The following is a 24,272-nucleotide window of genomic DNA, read 5'->3' as shown; positions in this document are numbered from 1 at the left end:
TGGCCAACCCCAATTCCTGTACAGTTGTCTGCTTCCCCAGGAAATTGTTTAATGTTTACCTTAAATTCTACATCTTGATCTTCTTTGATTCCTTATTCTGTATGTCACTCATCAGTGTATTATATAGTTTATCTTCTACTTCTTCTCAATGACAACGGTATCCAATGATTAGTACCGGAAGGTGGTGGATCTGAATGTATCAGAAAGGTTACCAAAACTATGATGCAGCTCAGAGTCTCTACTCTTCCCAAAAACCGCCAACCCTCTCCTGCCCTTAGTCGATCTGCTAGGTACCACCCCATACTCACACCTCTAGGAGCACACACAGTGATGAACGGTCGGGATAGGGAATCTTCGTTAAAGAGGTAACCCCCGGACCATGTTGGTATCGGTTCTTCTCCTAACTCTGTGTGTGATCAGCAGTGTTCATATGTGTACATACCTCCTTGCAGTGGGTAACGTGGACCCAAGTGACTCTCTCAGCTTTTCTAATGGCAAAGGCAGTGGTTTAAAAGAACCTGGTATGGGCCTTCCCAACGGTGTTGCTTCCAGTTTTTTCTCCTCAGGGACTGGATCCACACCCAGTCTCCTGGTTGGATTGAGTGAATCACCTTCTCCTGTAATTCACCTGTGGGACACAAAATCTTGGACATATGGGTTTGGTTAACAAACAGTCTTCTCATGTGCTTTGCTAGTATTTCTTCAACTTCTATGTCTACCTGTTCTGGTATCTCTAACTCTGGCATTCTATAGGCTCTACCTGATTAGCTAAACTGTCATCCATCATTTAAAGAGATGGCTCCTAGTAAACCAACTCTAGGGATAATATCTTGACTTAATATTTTAGCTACCATAATCATGTCCACCAAGTAAGTTGGGAACGCTTCTACCCATTTGCTATACTTATCTATTCTTGTTAAACACCCCTTCTTCCCCTCATTTCGGAATATCTCAATAAGGTACATTTCCAACTGTTGGAATGGATATCTTACAAAAAAAAAAAAAGTTTAAGTAATTATCCTCTAGGCCATCACTCTTTCCTAACTACTCTACTATACTTCCCTCCCCTTGATACATTGCTTAGCCTATGTATCAATATTGCTGCGTATCCATACAATGTCTTTGGTAGGATAAGTAAATTATCCTTATGTCAGACCTTCTCTTGTAGGATGCCCCATTTCATTTTCCACATGTCCAATTCTCCCTGGGGCCTTCATCCTTGGCTATAATTTAACAATCCTCTGTCAAGTGTTTTACCTTCTTTAAGATGTATCTGTGCTGTTTTGTATGGTTTTAAATGTCTATGTGCTTGTCTGTGTAAATAGTAACTTTCTCTCCTTTCTTATTTCACCGGTTCTAGTCAATGCTACTATTTCGGCCTACTGTGCAGAATAGTGTCTGGGCAATGGTTCAGTGTCTAACACCTGAAACCAACTAAGCTTTCATTGCCCTTTTAGTTAGGGTAACAATTACTTTCAACAAAATTATACTAATCTCCTCCTAGCGAATTTACCAAACATAAACTTAAAATCAAAACTAAAATACATGCCTGCCAATGGAGCCGATAGTCTCTCCATGAATTAATATCCTAGAGCTTAGTGAACCAAATTCTCTTCCTATCTACTCCTGCTGGCCCCCCTCCTTTCTTCCTACTACTCCCCAACCCTCAAGGTTTCAGCAGTGCAGGGGAGGATTTCTCCGTCTGTCCTTCTCTGTCTCCAGTTTTTTCTCATAATATGGTTGTTTCCAAATATTGACTAAATGTCTCATTGTCTCCTTGGTTGCACTCCTGAACCTTAGAAAAATCCACCTGTCTAGATATTGCATATCTACTTAAATTTATCTCGATACCCTCAATAATCCTGGATCACCTACAGATGTCATATATCCCTGTCCTGTTGACATAAGTCTACCATTATTAAACTTATTCACAACAAAATATAGTAATATTATATCCATTCCACAGCCTTGTTGTGTTAACCTCTTACATCTAGACGTTCCGCTAGCGGAACACCTGCTCCAATATCCAATGATGGGCGTGGCGCGAAATACAAACTCCTCTAAAATCCGAAAACTTCCATTTTTCAAACATATGACTATTTTACAGTATTTTAAAGACAAGACTCTCGTTAATCTAACCACACTGTCCGATTTCAAAAAGGCTTTACAGCGAAAGCAAAACATTACATTATGTCAGCAGAGTACCCAGCCAGAAATAATCAGACACCCATTTTTCAAGCTAGCATATAACGTCACAAAAAACAAAACCACAGCTAAATGCAGCACTAACCTTTGATGATCTTCATCAGATGACAACCCTAGGACATTATGTTATACAATACATGCATGTTTTGTTCAATCAAGTTCATATTTATATCAAAAACCAGCTTTTTACATTAGCATGTGACGTTCAGAACTAGCATACCCCCCGCAAACTTCCGGGGAATTCGCTAACATTTTACTAAATTACTCACGATAAACGTTCACAAAAAGCATAACAATTATTTTAAGAATTATAGATACAGACCTCCTCTATGCACTCGATATGTCCGATTTTAAAATAGCTTTTTGGTGAAAGCACATTTTGCAATATTCTAAGTACATAGCCCAGGCATCACGGGCTCGCTATTTAGACACCCGGCAAGTTTAGCACTCACCATAATCATATTTACTATTATAAAAGTTTCATTACCTTTTGTTGTCTTCGTCAGAATACACACCCAGGACTGCTACTTCAATAACAAATGTTGGTTTGGTCCAAAATAATCCATCGTTATATCCGAATAGCGGCGTTTTGTTCGTATGCGTTCAAGACACTATCCGAAATAGTAAAGAAGTGTCACGCGCATGGCGCAATTCGTGACAATAAAATTCTAAGTATTCCATTACCGTACTTTCGAAGCATGTCAACCGCTGTTTAAAATCAATTTTTACGACATTTTTCTCGTGAGAAAAGCGACAATATTCCGACAGGGAATCTCCTTTTCGGCAAACAGAGGAAAAAATCCCAAAGGCGGGGGCGGTCGGGGTCACGCGCATAAGCCAGTGTCTCTTGATCGGCCACTTGAGAAAGGCGATAATGTGTTTCAGCCTGGGGCTGGAATGACGACATTCAGTTTTTTCCCGGGCTCTGAGCGCCTATGGACGACGTGGGAAGTGTCACGTTAGAGCAGAGATCCTTAGTAAATGATAGAGATGGAAAAGAAGTTCAACAAATGGTCAGAGAGGCCACTTCCTGTAAAGGAATCTCTCAGGTTTTGACCTGCCATTTGAGTTCTGTTATACTCACAGACACCATTCAAACAGTTTTAGAAAATTTAGGGTGTTTTCTATCCATATGTAATAAGTATATGCATATTCTAGTTACTGGGCAGGAGTGGTAACCAGATTAAATCGGGTATGTTTTTTATCCAGCCGTGTCAATGCTGCCCCCTAGCCCTAACAGGTTAAGGAAGCCTACCCTTAGTCTAAAGCTTTGCCCTTTTAGTCCTCTCATTGGTTCAAATTATCAATTGTGTTTAAGAACTTTAACTCCTCATAATTATCAGTTCTACAAATTCCCTTAAAATCAATATCACCAATGACCTTAAATTCACCATCCATGGCTTTTCAATGTGGCTGATCAGACCACACAGGAAGAGTCACCAGAGGGGTCAAAAGTCATACCACCCTTTCGGAACCGTGTTTCTTACTACATTAAACAAATTAAAGCTAAGAACTTTATTTACATTTTGTATCCCAGGGTCCCAGAACATTTCCTATCAAAAGAATTTCACGTGTTTAATTAAACTCAGAAAACAAAACTTCCAAAATGCCATGTGTGTAAACCCCTTTAACCTGTTGGGTCTAGGGGGCAGCATTTGCACGTCTGGATAAAAATTTTTTACCCGATTTAATCTGGTTACTAATCCTACCCAGTAACTAGAATATGCATATACTTATTATATATGGATAGAAAACACTCTAAAGTTTCCAAAACTGTTTGAATGGTGTCTGTGAGTATAACAGAACTCATTTGGCAGGCAAAACCCTGAGACATTTTCTGACTGGAAGTGGATACCTGATGTGTTGTATTGACTTTAAACCTATCCCATTGAAAAACACAGGGGTTTAGGAATATTTTGGCACTTCCTATTGCTTCCACTAGATGTCACCAGCCTTTACAAAGTGTTTTGAGTCTTCTGGAGGGAGATCTGACCGAACAAGAGCCATGGAACGGTGATGTCCCATTAGACACCTGGCGCGCTACTTCATGTTGGGTACCCTCGTTCCAATACGTTATAAAAGACTATGCATTCGTCCACCTTGAATATTATTCATGTTCTGGTTAAAAAAGGCCCTAATGATTTATGCTATACAACGTTTGACATGTTTGAACGAACGGAAATATATTTTTCCCCTCGTTCATGACCGAGAAGTCCGGCTGGCTTACATCATGTGCTAACGAGACGGAGATTTTTGGACATAAATGATGAGCTTTTTGAACAAAACTACATTCGTTATGGACCTGTGATACCTGGAAGTGACATCTGATGAAGAGAATCAAAGGTAATGGATTATTTACATAGTATTTTCGATTTTAGATCTCCCCAACATGACGTCTAGTCTGTATCGCAACGCGTATTTTTCTGGGCACAGTGCTCAGATTATTGCAAAGTGTGATTTCCCAGTAAGGTTATTTTTAAATCTGGCAAGTTGATTGCGTTCAAAAGATGTAAATCTATAATTCTTTAAATGACAATATAATATTTTACCAATGTTTTCTAATTTTAATTATTTAATTTGTGACGCTGACTTGACTGCCGGTTATTGGAGGGAAACGATTTCCTCAACATCAATGCCATAGTAAAACGCTGTTTTTGTATATAAATATCAACTTGATAGAACTAAAAATGCATGCATTGTCTAACATAATGTCCTAGGAGTGTCATCTGATGGAGATTGTAAAAGGCTAGTGTATCATTTTAGCTGGTTTTATGGTTTTGGTGACCCTGTCTTTGACTTGACAAAACATTACACACAACTCTTGTAAATGTACTGTCCTAACATACTCTAAATTTATGCTTTCGCCGTAAAACCTTTTTGAAATCGTAAAACGTGGTTAGATTAAGGAGATGTTTATCTTTCAGATGGTGTAACATAGTTGTATTTTTGAAAAATTTGAATTTTGACATTTATTTGGATTCAAATTTGCCGCTCTTGAAATGCACCTGCTGTTGATGGAGTGCACCACGGGTGGCACGCTAGCGTCCCACCTAGCCCCAAGAGGTTAAGATATCATGTCCCTAGGAATTTTTTTTTTTTCCAAAGAGAGCTAAGCGCTTCTTTTTCCATAAAATAAGTACTTGGTCAGCGTTTCATCCTACCACACTGATTCAAAAACCCAAAAGTTGACTATAAACAAAACTTCATAGTACTTATAACTCCATTGTACTCGCACCACCGCGGTTACACTCACCCCCTTACAAATAAGCGCGTCCTCGAGTTAGCTTGTGACTCTACGTCCTACAGGAACGCGCACGCCCGGCCAGGCTCACGCACAACTATAATTAATTTACACTGTTCCTGCGAAATAAAATAAACTCGCCCTGTAATCCACCTTTCTGACCTGACATTGTTTCATGCAATGAAAACATAATGTTAGCATACATCCACTTCCCGTTCAAATCACTGGTGTTACTAAACAATCAAACCACGAATCTATAACCAGAATTTATCACCAAACTTTTACGATTCCATTATTCAGACCAGAATCGCTTCCAGCCACATATGTTTTCAGTGCTCACAACCAACGCTTCTCATTTTACCCGTACGAAAAAAAATAATATATATCTCTTTTCAAACAGCGTTCTGCCTTACCTCTATCGTAAGATTAAACCCAATGTTACAACTTTATCTCTCCTTCGGCTTCACTCTTATGAAATGTCCAAGGGTTTAAAAAATATCATGTATATCACCACAATTCTGTCGCAATTATTACTTTCCGCTCCTTATAATTCATTAGATTTAGGTAACTGCCTTTTCCTTGATTCCGTCATTGAAATACAACTCCCATTCTCTATAAATCATTTAAGCAGGCCATTTAGACCACAAACAACGTACTTTATCGAATTCGCCTCGCTATTATTTTGAATGAATCTGTCTTTCAATTTAACCTCAACAAGCTATCAAAGCATTTGGTTTCTATCTTAAACAAACACTAACAACCGTATGCTTCTAGTCATAACATAAAAATAATTAAATTAAATTTTAGTCCCATGGTGCATGGGCTGGGAACCGAACCCGGGCCCCCCGCATAGCAGGCAAGAATTCTACCACTGAACCAAAATGCTATTGCTTAGAGCTGCAATTCCGGTGGTTGTGTCCTACTCGGTCACAACGTTTACAGGCTGTTTTACAGTTTCTGGCGAAATGTCCTGTTCTATCTCAATTAAAACACCACTTCTCTCCGTCTTTGTCAGCGCGTCTCCCTGTTTTTCCCCTTCTGTCTACAGTGACTGTCTCTATCCACTTTTCTCAATAAGTTTGCTAAATCCTGTTCTCCTCTCTGTCTATCCCTAAACTGTCTCTGTCTATGGTTCCTTGGTGGGGCCTTACAATCCTCTGCCATGTGGCCGGTTATATTGCAGTTGTAGCACTTTCTGTCCTCAGGTTCTATCCACTTTCTACTCTCCCTGTTTCCCCCTTTCTTTTTAAAATCTTTCCTGCTTTTTCCTGCAATTTCTCCAAGAGTGGCGATCAAATGTTCTGCTCCTGTCTGTTCTTTCTTACTTTTCTTTTCCTTGCCATTATGCTCATGGTGTATAGCATACCTCTTTACTTCGGCCAATGTGGCTGTTCCCCACCCTATCAGAGTCTCTTTTATGATTTGACAAATTTCAGGCTCCATACCACTCAAGAAGGCTATTTTTAACTGTTGGTGGTAAGGTCCGTCGTCTCCCTGTCTAGGCTCTACCAGTCCACTATTAGCATTGAACACATCTCTCAGTCTCTCTAAATACTGGCAAACAGTTTCCCCATCCCCTTGTTTACACTCATGTATTTTTGAAAAGTCTGCATGTCTATGGTAATAGTCCCTAAGATTATTACAGAGCTGTGTCAATTTGTCTGCATAATCCCCATCTCCTGCCCATGGTAAAACCGGTTCTTCTCCTTGCCCTGGAACCCAGGCTCCCTTCACTGCTGCCCAGTCTTTCCCCACTATCTGTCGGACAGCCCTTTCCAATTCTCCTGTATTTAGTTTAAAACTCTCGGTCAGTCCCACCATATCTCTCCTAAACCCTTCTATTCCTGTTTTTGGATGTGCTATTCCCTCAACTGCTCTTGCTACATCTCTCTGAGTCCAGGGTCGATACATTTACATTACATTTACATTTTAGTCATTTAGCAGACGCTCTTATCCAGAGCGACTTACAAATTGGTGCATTCACCTTATAATATCCAGTGGAACAACCACTTTACAATAGTGCATCTAAATCTTTTAAGGGGGGGGGTTAGAAGGATTACTTTATCCTATCCCAGGTATTCCTTGAAGAGGTGGGGTTTCAGGTGTCTCCGGAAGGTGGTGATTGACTCCGCTGTCCTGGCGTCGTGAGGGGAGCTTGTTCCACCATTGGGGTGCCAGAGCAGCGAACAGTTTTGACTGGGCTGAGCGGGAACTGTGCTTCCTCAGAGGTAGGGAGGCCAGCAGGCCAGCGGTGGATGAGCGCAGTGCCCTCGTTTGGGTGTAGGGACTGATCAGAGCCTGAAGGTACGGAGGTGCCGTTCCCCTCACAGCTCCGTGAGGCAAGCACCATGGTCTTGTAGCGGATGCGAGCTTCGACTGGAAGCCAGTGGAGAGAGCGGAGGAGCGGGGTGACGTGAGAGAACTTGGGAAGGTTGAACACCAGACGGGCTGCGGCGTTCTGGATGAGTTGTAGGGGTTTAATGGCACAGGCAGGGAGCCCAGCCAACAGCGAGTTGCAGTAATCCAGACGGGAGATGACAAGTGCCTGGATTAGGACCTGCGCCGCCCGTGTGAGGCAGGGTCGTACTCTGCGAATGTTGTAGAGCATGAACCTACAGGATCGGGTCACCGCCTTGATGTTGGTGGAGAACGACAGGGTGTTGTCCAGGGTCACGCCAAGATACATTTGTAAGATATCCGATTGATCAGCTTCGCCTGCCCTAGGATTAGGAAGCTCTATGAGAGGACACTGATCCTCCTCCCAATCTGATTGAACCTCCCTCAGCCCTGGCTTATTATACAGCGCCAGTCGCTTTTTAAGGTTAGACTCTCTTGGTTCTGGCTCTTCTTTCCTCTCCTTTGAGGATTTACCACCCATGTTTATTCAATTACTGTTATTCCTATTGTCACAATATGTGTGTACTTACTCAATTACTTCGTTTATTTTCTAATATGTATTCTCACTTTCTATGGGTGTAACCTCCTTCCTCCTGTTTGGAATAATCAGACCTATTTTGCGCGCCTCTGGTAGATCTCGATTATCCCCTCTAAAATGTATTTTGACAGGCGATCTATATTCATACAAATTATGTCCCTGACCTACGTTCTTATAAATGTTATTATTATATTTCGCCTTCCATATTATGTTTTCCGCCTAATATATTATTGACCAGGTATCATTTAGGTCTCAATATTAGCTCCAATTCTCACAATCTATGTGTATGCTTCTATAATTCTGTTATTATACTTAAATCTCACAATCTATGTGTGTGCTCTACTGTTATCTCACTTACTCCTGTTAGTCCTATACTAACGTAACTTACTTATCTTTATTTCGCCTTCTATATTACGTTTTCCGGCTACTGTACTTCGACCAGTTTTACTGTTAGGTCTTACTGCAACCAGTTTTACTGTTAGGTCTTACTGCAACCAGTTTTACTGTTAGGTCTTACTGCAACCGGTTTTACTTTTAGGTCTTACTTAGATCTGTGACCCAGTGCCGCCAACACTAACATAGATACTTTTGTCTTAAACTTTCTCTACATTAGATTATATGGACGGTATACCCGATACAAATCTTACTTTTTTGTTAGTTTTACGGTTAATATCCTCCCTCACATTTATCTTGACCAATGCTTAATAGGAACCTAATCCAGTCCATTCTAAGTCAATTTTTAGTAAGTTTAGAATTTAACCCCAAACTAATGAATAAAGATTACTGACCTTATTTTGCAGCTGAGAATTCAATGTAGGTTGGATCTCGTCACCGCTTCTGTCACATACCAGTTTGCCACCGGCCTGTAAAGAACCCACAGAAAAGGGCCGGGTCTTTGATTTACGGATATTTCATCCGCCCGTGCACGGTTTCGGTGTCTCCTTGGAACGACAGGAGCGGGTATTGAAATCCGGCTCGAAGGACCAATTGTTAAAGGAATTTTATATCTTGATGATAATAATCAATAATCAATTCGCCTTGACTAATGCCCAAGGTTTGTAAGACAATGGGTTAAAATAATTAGGCAAGGACTCAGCTTTCTGCAAAAGGTTTCTGTAGCTTTATTCAGAGAAGGTTCTGGCGTCAGGATAACAAAACAGTCATTATATAGTTCTTGCTTACTTACGCATGTTATGAGAATTTTGTTCCCAATGTTCATAAACTGAACTTCAATTAAACTACTCAGTCTGCACCCCAGAGTTTGTAAGGTTCTGGTTAAATGACACAGACGGAGGCCCAGCCTACAATAGTCAACCAAGTTTATTCACGAGAGCTCAGAATATCATACAATGTACATAGCCTTTTATACCTAACATTTGGTCATATCATATGTCATACCCCTTACAGATGCCCCCTCCTCTTCTTTAACACTGTCAATGCTTATTTACAAGTCTTCTCCATCACAAATCCTGCCCCATGTTACATAATCTACTGCAAGCCTAAAGTTTTCTCCCCTCTCTGGGTGGGGAGACCTTCTTCCTGTTATCAGTTTCACTGTGGTCACAAGTTGTCTTCTGTCTGGTAACAGTTCCCCTTTTCCCTTGAATGTCTTGCCTATATTGCTAAATCATTAAGCTTAAACTTTTCCAACACACACACATTAGTACATTCATCTTATAATCACTCGGTTATACCTTTTCAGGGTGAAATCATTTAGTCAAACCTTTAATCATATAATTTCCATTACAACGCACATGCATTTACACACAATCCGTTGGTGACCTGCAACCCCCATAAACTTCTCACACTGTTTATCACCTTCTGGCTCAGCCTGTTCCTTTCCTTCAAGGTTAGGAACTCTCTGAAGTTTTACTCCCTTGACCATCTGCTTCTGTAGCTATACTAATTGCATACACACATTTCTTTCCCTCTCCAGTGGTTCCTGGACTTTCCGGAACTAATCAGACCAATCGATCCCTACATTGATCATTACATTGATTATTCATTAACCCTGCTGTATGACTAATAATTCATCATGGTTTATTGATTCATTTACCTTTATTAGATAATTCTCTTATCAACCACTTCCAGCAGCAACTGGTCTCCAATCTAGGGACTGACCAGAACCAACCCTGCTTAGCTTCAGAAGCAAGCCAGCTGTGGGATGCAGGGTGTTAAGCAGCGAATAAGATCCAACATGATTATACCACTCTACATGGAGAAATATACACTAATGGGTTCTTGTATTTGTTGCTATTTAATCAACTCAAAGTCACCACACTATTTCATTGATGTAGCCTAGTTTTAACCGGTCTATGAGGCACTGTTGGCCGACGGGTCAAATATGAGGTTATTACAGTAGCCTACCTTTCACTAAAAGATGCATTTTGGTCCTTTCCTCTCCCCTTACACCTGGCTATCAAGGGAATTTGGGAAGGTTGTGGCTGTTTATACTTCGGTTATTGTGATGATTTTGTCAGAGGAAACAAATCTGAATCTCTGATAATCTAACAGTTACGCTGTAGCGGAGATTCAGCACAATGGATAGCGCCGCAGTTGATCAATTGCACGTGAATCTAAACCCGCAGTTTATCATGTGCCATTCTTCAGCTATATTTACATCAAATCTTCTCAGGCCTACCTATTGCATCTGTTCTCCAGCAATAAAGTCAATTATCAAGTTAATATTCATTTAGTCACAGCATAAATTAAACGTGAGCCTACACAATCAAATTAACTTGTCAAGACCCTGCCATTCTTCTCCGTTATTACTTTTATTCAGGACAAAATACCCCCAGTTCTCGCATTATTTTACAGACTTGGTCAGAAAGGGTAACTGATTCTCAAGACCCAGACAAACAAATGTAGAATAACATTCAATACACAATCTTAGGCTACATAACAGGGGTGGAAATCCCAGGAGGGACGGGGGTACACGACCCCCCATCCTGGGAAAAATATGATTTGTCCCCCCAATATATCACTGTAAACATTACTCTGTAATTTAAATAATAATAATAATACGCAATGAAAGCAATTGTGCTGATTATAGACACTTAATAGCGCTTTTTTAAGTTTCAAAAGATTGCGACCCCCCACCCTTTGCCTCACAATGGTATGATCCACTGCCAGTTCCTTAGTTGGCAAGGTAACAGAGGGTTCGTATCTACTGTCTGAAAGGCACTCAATGCACGTGACTGACATGAGGTTAATCCAGTCAATCGCGCCATAGCAATGTTTTGTTTTATGTTGGCAGGGTTCAAACACACACACACACACACTAGCTGAATTTGCAGAGCTAGTGTGCAAATATTAACTATTAAGCTAGCTAGTACCTATTCCATTTATGTGGCGTCGTCAAAGATGGAATCTTTGCTATCGTCAATTTATTCCAAGATCAGCAATGTAAGTTAGTGCTTCAAAGTCCCTGTGATAAGGTTAGCGATAAACTGAAGTCCAAACTGAACAGAACTACACTCTCTTCTACCGTTGTCTTAAATATATTTAATGGTCTCGTTGCAAAAACTAAATTGTCGCAAGGTAACTTTTATTTATTTTATTTCACCTTTATTTAACCCGGGTAGCAAAGATTATAGCAAACACCACTGAAACGGAATTTGTGCTCGCTAGCTTTGCAAATTCAGCTATTGTTGGAAGCCAGCCAATATGAAACAAACGGTTAAAATTACAAAAGATTGCAGCATATGTTGTGTAAATGGTGAACTCATACAGCTGTCAACTCTTGTCACTGCAATCCGTTTCACATTTGCTAGCTACCTTTTAGATCGAAGCCCATATAGAATGATAGAAGATATGATAGAAGCCCATCTCCTACTGTAAATAACCTACACACTGTGTGTGTGTGTGTGTGTGTGTGTAGCCAGCCAGCTAGAAAAATGGCAGAAAAAAGAAAAAGACGGACATCAGAGTATTTTTCAGTACACCAAAATGCAAAGTAAGAACCCTATAACCTAATATCTCAAAGACTAGTTGATAAAATGTTCATAAGAAAGAAGTGAAATGCTAATGAAAATGTTTCACAATGTCATTAGGCAGAGCAGGCAACAGATGGCACACAGACAGCAGAGCTGGGGACAGACTGGCAGAGACAGGGAGTCTCAGGTAAGTTTGTTGAGTCTTTGTTTGGCAACATTATGAAAGGTTCAATTTTTTTGACTTGTAAAATAGGAACATAATTGGAAAATGCCATGGATACCCCCACTCTCGACTGAACTAAGATTTGTTAAAGGCAATGGTATTGCTGTTGTGATTAGTTGTGTAGTTTTGGGTACCGGTAATTAGGAGTACGGCAAACACCTTATTTCTTTGGTTCCTCAATATACATTTACCATATTACAACGTAGGCTGTGTGTAACAGCACTACTTTGTGTCCCCCTCAGGAATTGCTCGAGAAAATTATGTAATTGTCCCCTCCAAAGTTGATAACAATTTTCGCCCCTGCTACATAAAATAACCTGGAAGGCCTACCCTGTAGCAAACAAAATATTTGCATAGGCCGTAACGGTTTAACTTGCTTCAAAACAGGCTGAATTCAGGTTGGCATAAGTGAGTAAAGCGGTGCCACAGAAATTGTTTTGAATTAAAGCAGATACCTACCGGTAGCTCAAAAGTTGGAGCCAATTTTGTTGCTGTATTAACTGCATTTAAAGGTTGCGTGTACATGCTCTTTGAATTCATGGCGACTATAAGTACGACGCACACCCCGAGCGTTGATCATGCGGATAGAGAAGGCCTGTATGAACAGACTTCACCTCACGCTTTTCATAGAAATTAACCGGTTAATTTCTCCCATGTAATCGGAGTGGGTGGGAAATCCTGGTAAAACTGTTCCCCCCATCAAACCCTAGGTTAGAGGCGCTACAAGCAACTCTGGGAGAGCTAGGACCTGATAGCAGCCTGCCAGCTAAAGCAGGTTAGCATTGACTTATTTAACCTGAAAGTTTGGATTGTCACTGGGATATGAAGACCAACCGCCAAAACGATGGGCTAATGAGACGAGAGCTGGTTTCACATGTAAGCATTCACTAATAGGAAACCAAGTCAGTCAGGAGAGAAGACACCCAGCAGAGTAATTTAAATGCAAGTTGACAACCGTGATATTAGTTAGCACTGAAACCCCGATTCTAGCAACATCCTCATATGTACCAACCCCAGACACTGTGTTCCACAACCATCAAGTTAAAATTAACTAGAACCCATTCCACATCATGTGATGCTACTAGCATAAATTGACCAACACTGAGCAAATGTAGCTTAAACACAGGGGTCAAAGTATTAATATATTGCTGAGGCCAAAGCATGGTTATAATGCAAAATAAATGTTGCCAAGTAGGAACCGCCAAAACAATACTGAGGACACAAGTATTACAGTTAATGTTTAATTGAGCCAAAACAAGCAAATGCAGTTACACACAGACAACCTGGACTAGAGTACCCATGAACTCTTGCATGGACCCCGAGCACCATGTCCCACGTCAGATATCCATGTTTGTGGTCAACGGGGCTCCGATGAAGCGGTGAACAGTTCCTCAAAGGCATGGTCAGACGGGGGGCCAGTCGCAGCTTCAGAGGTAGCGTTGCGTCAGACGGGGGGCCAGTCGCAGCTTCAGCGGTAAGCGTCGTCAGACGGGGGGCCAGTCGCAGCTTCAGCGGTAGCGTCGTCAGACGGGGGCCTGTCGCAGCTTCAGCGGTAGCGTCGTCAGACGGGGGCCAGTCGCAGCTTCAGCGGTAGCGTGCGTCAGACGGGGGGCCAGTCGCAGCTTCAGCGGTAGCGTGCGTCAGACGGGGGGCCAGTCGCAGCTTCAGCGGTAGCGTCGTCAGACGGGGGGCCAGTCGCAGCTTCAGCGGTAGCGTCGTCAGACGGGGGGCCAGTCGCAGCTTCAGCGGTAGCGTCGTCAGAGGGGGGGCCAGTCGCAGCTTCAGCGGTAGCGTCGTCAGACGGGGGCCAGTCGCAGCTTCAGAGGTAGCGTCGTCAGACGGGGGGCCAGTCGCAGCTTCAGAGGTAGCGTCGTCAGACGGGGGGCCAGTCGCAGCTTCAGAGGTTGCGTTCGTCAGACGGGGGCCAGTCGCAGCTTCAGAGGTAGCGTCGTCAGACGGGGGCCAGTCGCAGCTTCAGAGGTAGCGTCGTCAGACGGGCCAGTCGCAGCTTCAGAGGTAGCGTGCGTCAGACGGGCCAGTCGCAGCTTCAGAGGTAGCGTCGTCAGACGGGCCAGTCGCAGCTTCAGAGGTAGCGTCGTCAGACGGGCCAGTCGCAGCTTCAGAGTTAGCGTCGTCAGACGGGCCAGTCGCAGCGTCGTCAGAGGACATGCGCCTGAGCTTCTCCTCAGAGGACAGGGCATCATTTGCCTGAGAGCTACCATGGTTTGGAGAAGCTTGGGATTCTACTTCGTTAGTCTCTAAATACTCTATAGAAAAAACAAAAGGAACAGTTGGGTATTCTACAGCAACACATCTGTTCCACACGGTCTAGGGGCCGAATTGCCAGTCGAATGTTGAACCCAACAGTTTTCAAAGTATATGGGCTCCGGGCAGCCGAGCGGAAATGGAGGAAAACTCGCCTCCCTGCGGACCTGGCATCCTTTCACTCCCTCCTCTCTACATTTTCCTCTTCTGTCTCTGCTGCTAAAGCCACTTTCTACCACTCTAAACTCCAAGCATCTGCCTCTAACCCTAGGAAGCTCTTTGCTACCTTCTCCTCCCTCCTGAATCCTCCTCCCCCCCCTCCTCCCTCTCTGCGGATGACTTCATCAACCATTTTGAAAAGAAGGTTGACGACATCCGATCCTCGTTTGCTAAGTCAAACGACACTGCTGGTCCTGCTCACACTGCCCTACCCTGTGCTTTGACCTCTTTCTCCCCTCTCTCCAGATGAAATCTCGCGTCTTGTGACGGCCGGCCGCCCAACAACCTGCCCACTTGACCCTATCCCCTCCTCTCTTCTCCAGACCATTTCCGGAGACCTTCTCCCCTACCTCACCTCGCTCATCAACTCATCCTTGACCGCTGGCTACGTCCCTTCCGTCTTCAAGAGAGCGAGAGTTGCACCCCTTCTGAAAAAAACCTACACTCGATCCCTCCGATGTCAACAACTACAGACCAGTATCCCTTCTTTCCTTTCTCTCCAAAACTCTTGAACGCGCCGTCCTTGGCCAGCTCTCTTGCTATCTCTCTCAGAATGACCTTCTTGATCCTAATCAGTCAGGTTTCAAGACTGGGCATTCAACTGAGACTGCTCTTCTCTGTGTCACGGAGGCTCTCCGCACTGCTAAAGCTAACTCTCTCTCCTCTGCTCTCATCCTTCTAGACCTATCTGCTGCCTTTGATACCGTGAACCATCAGATCCTCCTCTCCACCCTCTCCGAGCTGGGCATCTCCGGCGCGGCCCACGCTGGATTGCGTCCTACCTGACAGGTCGCTCCTACCAGGTGGCGTGGCGAGAATCTGTCTCCGCACCACGTGCTCTCACCACTGGTGTCCCCCAGGGCTCTGTTCTTGGCCCACTCCTATTCTCACTATACACCAAGTCACTTGGCTCTGTCATATCCTCACATGGTCTCTCATATCATTGCTATGCAGATGACACACAATTAATCTTCTCCTTTCCCCCTTCTGACAACCAGGTGGCGAATCGCATCTCTGCATGTCTGGCAGACATATCAGTGTGGATGACGGATCACCACCTCAAGCTGAACTCTCGGCAAGACGGAGCTGCTCTTCCTCCCGGGGAAGGACTGCCCGTTCCATGATCTCGCCATCACGGTTGACAACTCCCTTGTGTCCTCCTCCCAGAGTGCTAAGAGACTTGGCGTGACCCTGGACAACACCCTGTCGTTCTCCACCAACATCAAGGCGGTGACCCGATCCTGTAGGTTCATGCTCTACAACATTCGCAGAGTACGACCCTGCCTCACACAGGAAGCGGCGCAGGTCCTAATCCAGGCACTTGTCATCTCCCGTCTGGATTATTGCAACTCGCTGTTGGCTGGGCTCCCTGCCTGTGCCATTAAACCCCTACAACTCACCCAGAATGCCGCAGCCCGTCTGGTGTTCAACCTTCCCAAGTTCTCTCATGTCACCCCGCTCCTCCGCTCTCTCCACTGGCTTCCAGTCGAAGCTCGCATCCGCTACAAGACCATGGTGCTTGCCTACGGAGCTGTGAGGGGAACGGCACCTCCGTACCTTCAGGCTCTGATCAGGCCCTACACCCAAACAAGGGCACTCCGTTCATCCACCTCTGGCCTGCTCGCCTCCCTACCTCTGAGGAAGCACAGTTCCCGCTCAGCCCAGTCAAAACTGTTCGCTGCTCTGGCACCCCAATGGTGGAACAAGCTCCCCTCACGACGCCAGGACAGCGGAGTCAATCACCACCTTCCGGAGACATCTGAAACCCCACCTCTTCAAGGAATACCTGGGATAGGATAAAGTAATCCTTCTAACCCCCCCTTAAAAGATTTAGACGCACTATTGTAAAGTGGTTGTTCCACTGGATATTATAAGGTGAATGCACCAATTTGTAAGTCGCTCTGGATAAGAGCGTCTGCTAAATGACTTAAATGTAAATATGTTTCAGGCCGTACCTTCTCTGTCTTGTTTAGCGTCAGACCCTATGGATCGGAGCAAGGCCAGGGCATGCTCAATGGAGACGTCATTTGATGACAGATATGAAAAACGTAGGTTAAGGTACACAAGCAAAATTACCAAATCAAAGGCTTTGACAACGTTATTTAGACTGAGTTACTCTATGGTGTTGAATGAGTGTCAAACACAGCAGCACCATAGACAGTGACAAAGAACATAGCTAGAAGGGTTGTGGAAAGAAACACTTACCTCCAAGTCTCCTCTGCAGAGAGACTTGATCTTGCTTCTGGGACTTTCCAACAGGGTAACAAGAAACTGAGGAGAAAGTGTTGACAGAAGTTGAGTTCACACAAAATAGCTACATATATTAACGATCAATTAACAAGCTTGATTGAGGTGTTACATTCAGATAGAAATAGACCATGTAGAACATATGTTGATTCTTTGGTGGGCAGGCAATCTTTTCTACTCCATATATTGCATTTATATCTGTAATGTTTAACCCTAATGGTCTCAGAATCTTCAAAGATATTAGGGGGAAAAAAACACTGTACCCAAATCCACTTTTTACAATGCTCCTGGGAAATGGGTAGGCCTCCACCATACAGTTTTACAGCTGTGATATATTTATTTATTTACATAGATCACATACTTAAATATATATACACTGCTCAAAAAAATAAAGGGAACACTAAAATAACACATCCTAGATCTGAATGAATGAAATAATCTTATTAAATACTTTTTTCTTTACATAGTTGAATGTGCTGATAACAAAATCACACAAAAATAATCAATGGAAATCCAATTTATCAACCCATGGAGGTCTGGATTTGGAGTCACACTCAAAATTTTCATGGAAAACCACACTACAGGCTGATCCAACTTTGATGTAATGTCCTTAAAACAAGTCAAAATGAGGCTCAGTAGTGTCTGTGGCCTCCACGTGCCTGTATGACCTCCCTACAACGCCTGGGCATGCTCCTGATGAGGTGGCGGATGGTCTCCTGAGGGATCTCCTCTCAAACCTGGACTAAAGCATCCGCCAACTCCTGGACAGTCTGTGGTGCAACGTGGCGTTGGTGGATGGAGCGAGACATGATGTCCCAGATGTGCTCAATTGGATTCAGGTCTGGAGAACGGGCGGGCCAGTCCATAGCATCAATGCCTTCCTCTTGCAGGAACTGTTGACACACTCCAGCCACATGAGGTATAGCATTGTCTTGCATTAGGAGGAACCCAGGGCCAACCGCACCAGCATATGGTCTCACAAGGGGTCTGAGGATCTCATCTCGGTACCTAATGGCAGTCAGGCTACCTCTGGCGAGCACATGGAGGGCTGTGCGGCCCCCCAAAGAAATGCCATCCCACACCATGACTGACCCACCGCCAAACCGGTCATGCTGGAGGATGTTGCAGGCAGCAGAACGTTCTCCACGGGCGTCTCCAGACTGTCACGTCTGTCACATGTGCTCAGTGTGAACCTGCTTTCATCTGTGAAGAGCACAGGGCGCCAGTGGCGAATTTGCCAATCTTGGTGTTCTCTGGCAAATGCCAAACGTCCTGCACGGTGTTGGGCTGTAATCACAACCCCCACCTGTGGACGTCGGGCCCTCATACCACCCTCATGGAGTCTGTTTCTGACCGTTTGAGCAGACACATGCACATTTGTGGCCTGCTGGAGGTCATTTTGCAGGGCTCCGGCAGTGCTCCTCCTGCTCCTCCTTGCACAAAGGCGGAGGTAGCGGTCCTGCTGCTGGGTTGTTGCCCTCCTACCGCCTCCTCCATGTCTCCTGATGTACTGGCCTGTCCCCTGGTAGTGCCTCCATGCTCTGGACACTACGCTGATAGACACAGCAAACCTTCTTGCCACAGCTCGCATCAGTGTTGCTTCCTAAGTGGACAGTTTGATTTCACAGAAGTGTGATTGACTTGGAGTTACATTAAGTTGTTTAAGTGTTCTCTTTATTTTTTGAGCAGTATATGTTAGCTGTAGGTAGCTTTGGGATAAAATTCCCATATTGTATTGTTACTAACATAAATCATAATATATCATATTTTCCTCATTTGCTCTGTAGGAGGTTCGTCATATGAAGGACATTCAAGTGGATGTGACCCTAACCTGACATAATGTAAACGTTATACATTAAGCTCTCTCCCTCAGTGACATGAATTAGTATATTTCATATTCTCAGAACCCAACAGTAGGTTTTAAGGTGTGGCTGCATGTTTGTCGTGGACGCATCGTCACTCTTGATGTTCTTTTTCCAGATTGCAAGTGAAACACCTTTAGATGTGGTAAGTGCCAGTTGGTAACTTTTCCTCACACTTGCTTGTTTAAGGTATGGATGCAACACCCCAGTATGTCTGCAGGGGCTGGTCACTGAGATTTACCATGTTACACATGCTACTAGACTAACCTTCCAAGTAAATATGTTACAAGTCTGAACTGGCCGTCCTTGTCTTTCCTCAACTAATTGAAAGCTCAGGGACAGACATCCTGAACGACTTTGATGTCAGAGCTCCCATCAGCCCTCTACACCTCGCTGTGAGTAAAGCCTACCTGCTCCTGTAGTGGTCTCCATATGACAAATGGCTCCCTATTTAGTACACTACTTTTGACCAGATCCTTATAGGCCCTGATCAAAAGTAGTTCACTACATAGGGAATAGGGTGCTATCTGGGAAGCAGGCATGGTGTTGATTTTCCACAGGAAGTTGACTGTCCAGACAGACTCACACACCAAATTCCTATCTATTCCTGATTCGTGTAAAATACATGCATATTCTACACAGTGATGATGAGGATGATTTCCTTATTTTGCCATTTGAGTTAATCAACCTCAGAGGAGAAGTAGAGTGTTTGTTTCTCAATCCCACGCTTGGCAGGGACCTCCGATGTTGATGCTGGGCGGGAGCAAAAATGGGCTCCCGATTGAAAGACTCTGGTCTACTTTAGAGGTCTAGCACTGTATTTCTGTTCAGGCGTACCACTGGTCTACTATAGGACATTGATTATATATCTATTCAGGCGTACCACTGGACTTTGCTTGAGACTGTGTTTGTGTGTCTATTCAGGCGTACCACGGCAACCACCATGCTATGGAGGTCCTGGTTCAGTCTCTGCTGGATCTAGACGTGAGGAACAGCCAGGGGCGCACCCTCTGGACCTGTCTGCCTTAAAAAGCCATGTGGACTGTGTTGACGTCCTCATCAACCAGGGAGCCTCCATCCTGGTTAAAAACTTCACCCTGAAGAGGACCCCCATCCACACTGCAGGTACACATAGAATATCACATAGAGCTTCTGTAATTAAAAAGTTTTCCTGACCAAGATGGCCATTTGTTTGGTCATGTTGCTAGGAAGACAAAGCCCACTCTAGGGATGTTACATGGTATAGTGTGAAAATGCCCACTAGACACTGATCTAAGGTCATTTTTGTCATGTTCTCCACTAATGATTGAGGATCTAGGGAGGGTAAGCTGATCCTACATCAGTGCACAGGGGAGACTTCTATCCAGAGCCAGGTACACAGCTAGCAGGTGACAGGCTTCGATGGCCTCAGCCCCAAAATTCTTTATTATCTGCTGTGTTAACATCATGAGGATGTCATCTAGCAACACCACTGTTCTAGAAATCTGTCTGTTCATGTGAAGGTTATAGTCAGTCCAGCAATCTGCTCATATTTTCTCTCTTTTTTCTTCTAGCCGTCAAACCCTCCTTATATATCCTCTCTGTTTATCCTCCTCTAGCTACCAACGGTCAATCATCTGACATTCTTATATCCTCCTGTTTATCTCCTCTAGCTTCGGATTCAATCCTCTCTGTTACTCTTGGTCAATCATCTGACATTCTTTTATCCTCATGTTTATCCTCCTCTAGCTACCAACGGTAATAATGTCAATCATCTGACATTCTAACTTCTGTTTATCCTTATTCTCTTTTTGTCTTTTCCACCGTGTCTGTCACCACAGCCAAAGATGTGCTGGACTCCACCCCTGTGGAGACACTCAGATACTCGAAGTCCCCTGACACTGCTCTTGTTAAGGACAGGAGCCGCCCTCCGTCTGTGAGAAGTGAGAAGCCATTTTCAAAAGTCAGTTTGACTAAAAGGTCTAAAGCCCTTGTGTCTTCGAGTGGCTCCTCCACAGACCACCATGTAATTGACACATGCAGTGAGGATGTCACTCTGCCCACCAGGAGTGTGTCAGTTATGAGCGACACCAGTTTGAAGAGAGCCTCTCCTCTCCATGGTAGTGGATTGAGTGAAAGTTGTGAAACTCTTGTGGCTCTACAAGACGGAACAGTGGCAGTCAGCCAAGAAGGCTTTAGCAAAACTGCAAAGAAGACGCTCAGCTTGATCCTAAATGTGATCAAGTGCAGATTGGCCAACTCTGAGAGTTCATCTGTTGGGCAGAATGCAAGTGAGGAGTGTCTGATAGCCACTAACATGTTAGACTCTCTACTGGAGAGCCTTGACCTGTTGCCTGACATGAGCGCTGCCGATGAGATCACAAGTACAGAATGCCATACCTCTAACGCAATGGACAAGACTGGTTCACAGTCAGCGCTTGTGAGCCAACAAGAAATAAACATATCTGACACCAGTATCATAGTGAAAACTATAATGGACACATTGAAGACAGACGACCCAGAGATGACTTCAGCAGAAGAAAATCTGGACAGGCTCCTGTCAATTGAAGCCCTTCAAGATGCGTCTGGCAACCTGATCGCAAAGGTCCATGGTCTCATTCAGGAGATAACCATAAGCTGCCAGCTTCAATCCATGACTGGCCACAGAAGCCTCTCTCAACCAGCGCTGCCAAAGCCAGCACTGAGGAAGCTGTCAAAGGACGATGCTTCAGAGCTCGTTTACAGCTTTGCCCAGACTTCTGTTAGCAGACTCCTGGGTCAGTGTTTGGGTAGGCCTATGCCACCCACCGCTGACAGGGTTTTGGATCAGGTCATCAAGTTGATGACAGACATGGTGATGGACAGCCTGACTGATTTGTCCAAGTCTGCAATGGAGGATGGTAAGTGAAAGTACCTCTTTTCATCTGCATAGGACTTCATTGTAACATGATGCTCAATACATTGCGTTTTATGATGTGAACTTTGCTGGTTGCGTCCAAAATGGCACCTTCTTCCATGTTTAGTGCACTACTTTTGACCAGAGCCAGACCCTATGGGCCCTGTTCAAAAGTTGTGCACTATAAAGAGAAGAGAATGCCTTTTGAGGACGCAGTGACTGCTTTCCATTGTTGCGTCCTCTTCTCCCAGTTATTGTACCCAGGTCAGTCACACCAGCTTGCTCTTCTTACTTAGACACCAACAATGCCGCAAGTGACATCACTCATGGTGTTGTGGCTGACCTTAATGCTACTGAGGAATTCCCTGCCAGGGGCCTTAGCCCGGCTGATGTAAAGGCTGACTGCATGGCCCGCCTTGCCTCTGCCGGAGTGGAAGAGACTAAGAAGAACAGGAAGTGGCGTTTTCTGCCCAAAATTGCCAAGATTCCAAAGATCAGGATGAAGGTAGGGGGCTCTGTGTTTTGAGATTAGCTCTGTAAGGCAGGTTCTGAAATGTACCCTACAGATTCACTAAACCCCTATTGTCTCAGCATTAGAACAATGCTGTTGTCATTGTCTTCAGGAGGTTGAGTGAGGCCGCTGTAATACAATCCTAATACACATGGGAGAGAGTCAAAGTCTGTGTCCTAAATTGACCCCTATTCCCTATATAGTGCACTACTTTTGACCAGAGCACTATGGGCCCTTGTCAAAAGTAGTGGCTTATGTGGCGCCTTTTGGGATGCACATCAGATATTTTACACAGGCTCAGTTGTCCTGATGTTTTTATTTAACCTTTATTTAAGTAGGCAAGTCAGTTAAGAACACATTTTTATTTACAATGACGGCCTGGGAACAGTGGGTTAATTGCCTTGTTCAGGGGCAGAATGACCCTTGTCAGATCAGGGATTCGATCTTGCAACTTTTGGGTTAAAAGTCCAAAGGTCTAACCACTAGGCTACCTGCCGCCCCATGTGTTTTGTCAACAGCTGTTCAAGACAAAAGGGGAACCGAAGAGCCACCCTGAACAGGATGCGCTGCCTACCAAACGTCTCAGAGAGACTCGTATTTCACAGAGTAAGTGATAAGCATTGATAATGTCATATTGATGTATCACCCTCTGGCCAGCTTGTTAAAACAGTGACTACAGATACAGGATGGACAGAAAGGCAGACAGACAGACGGACAGACAAACACACACGTTCATTTTCTGATTATAAAATATTCTTATCACAGATGCTGAGTGTGAGGTTCCAGAGGTTCCATCCACTTCCCCACCCAAGGAGGACCTGACAACCACACTGGCCCCTGCTCCCCAGGAGTCCCAGTCCCGTAAACGCCCTCTCATAGTCAGGGTGTTACCAGCTATCTCCAGAGCCGTCTCTAAACCATTCAGAGGAGCTTTTGGGAAGAAGAATTAGCCAAATGCCTGATTTTATTACTATTTTAATCAGAGCCTTTATTTAATAAAACATTGCTGCATTGATTTCTGTCTATAGTAGTCTTACTGTATGTGCAAGATAATGGTAAAGTACTTCAAACCACATAGTCAAATGTATTCATATTTAAGTACTGCTTATGATTATTGATTGTGGAAATCCCATTTTAATACAGAAAAGATGTCGTCACATATAAAGACAGATAGGAGAAAACTCCGTACACTTTATCTTGGCCAGGTCGCAATTGTAAATGATAACTTGTTCTCAACTTGCCTACCTGGTTATATAAAGGTGAAATAAATAAAATAAAAACATGATCAAGCCACAACTAAAGCCATGAACGGATAAGATTATTATACTTTTATTTCAACAAAGAACACAGACTGAGACCAAGGTCTCTTTTACAGCTGGGCCCTGCGTATACATGTTACACATTCAGTTTAGCTACAATGATTAAGAAACTACACAAGACAAACAAAACGATCACAGATAACACAACAAGGCAACCAAAACGATCACAGATAACACAACAAGACAAACAAAACGATCACAGATAACACAACAAGGAATCCAGCAGCAGATGATTACATGTACACAGGTTATTCCCCTAACAGCACAAGAACTTGCATTACCCGAAACAGTTACAAGCAATACAAAAATACATATTTTAAATGGGCAAGGGGTACAAGAGTCGCAAGTTTAAGTTTAGTCTGCAGGCTATTCCATAGGCAAGGAGCGTAACAGGAAAAGGCAGCCATACCCAACTTTATGGAAATCGCATGGGCC

At 43.9% G+C, this 24,272-nt stretch overlaps 1 pseudogene across 1 annotated transcript in view; it reads right to left on the bottom strand.

Annotated features, from left to right (window-relative positions):
• Positions 1-19,564, bottom strand: part of LOC123733356 (polysialoglycoprotein-like) — a 32,471-nt pseudogene extending 12,907 nt beyond the window's left edge. The window contains exons 1-4 of the transcript XR_006763741.1: positions 19,543-19,564; positions 17,229-17,294; positions 16,979-17,062; positions 13,902-14,806 (exon numbers count right to left, since the gene is read on the bottom strand). The product of XR_006763741.1 is annotated as a polysialoglycoprotein-like (transcript). The remainder of the gene's footprint in view (positions 1-13,901; positions 14,807-16,978; positions 17,063-17,228; positions 17,295-19,542) is intronic.
• Positions 19,565-24,272: the final 4,708 nt, after the last annotated feature.

The sequence above is a fragment of the Salmo salar genome, chromosome ssa02 (assembly GCF_905237065.1).
Source record: "Salmo salar chromosome ssa02, Ssal_v3.1, whole genome shotgun sequence".
NCBI lineage: Eukaryota > Metazoa > Chordata > Actinopteri > Salmoniformes > Salmonidae > Salmo > Salmo salar.
Note: the sequence above shows the minus strand (reverse complement) of the source record. Positions and strands in the feature narration are given on the sequence as shown.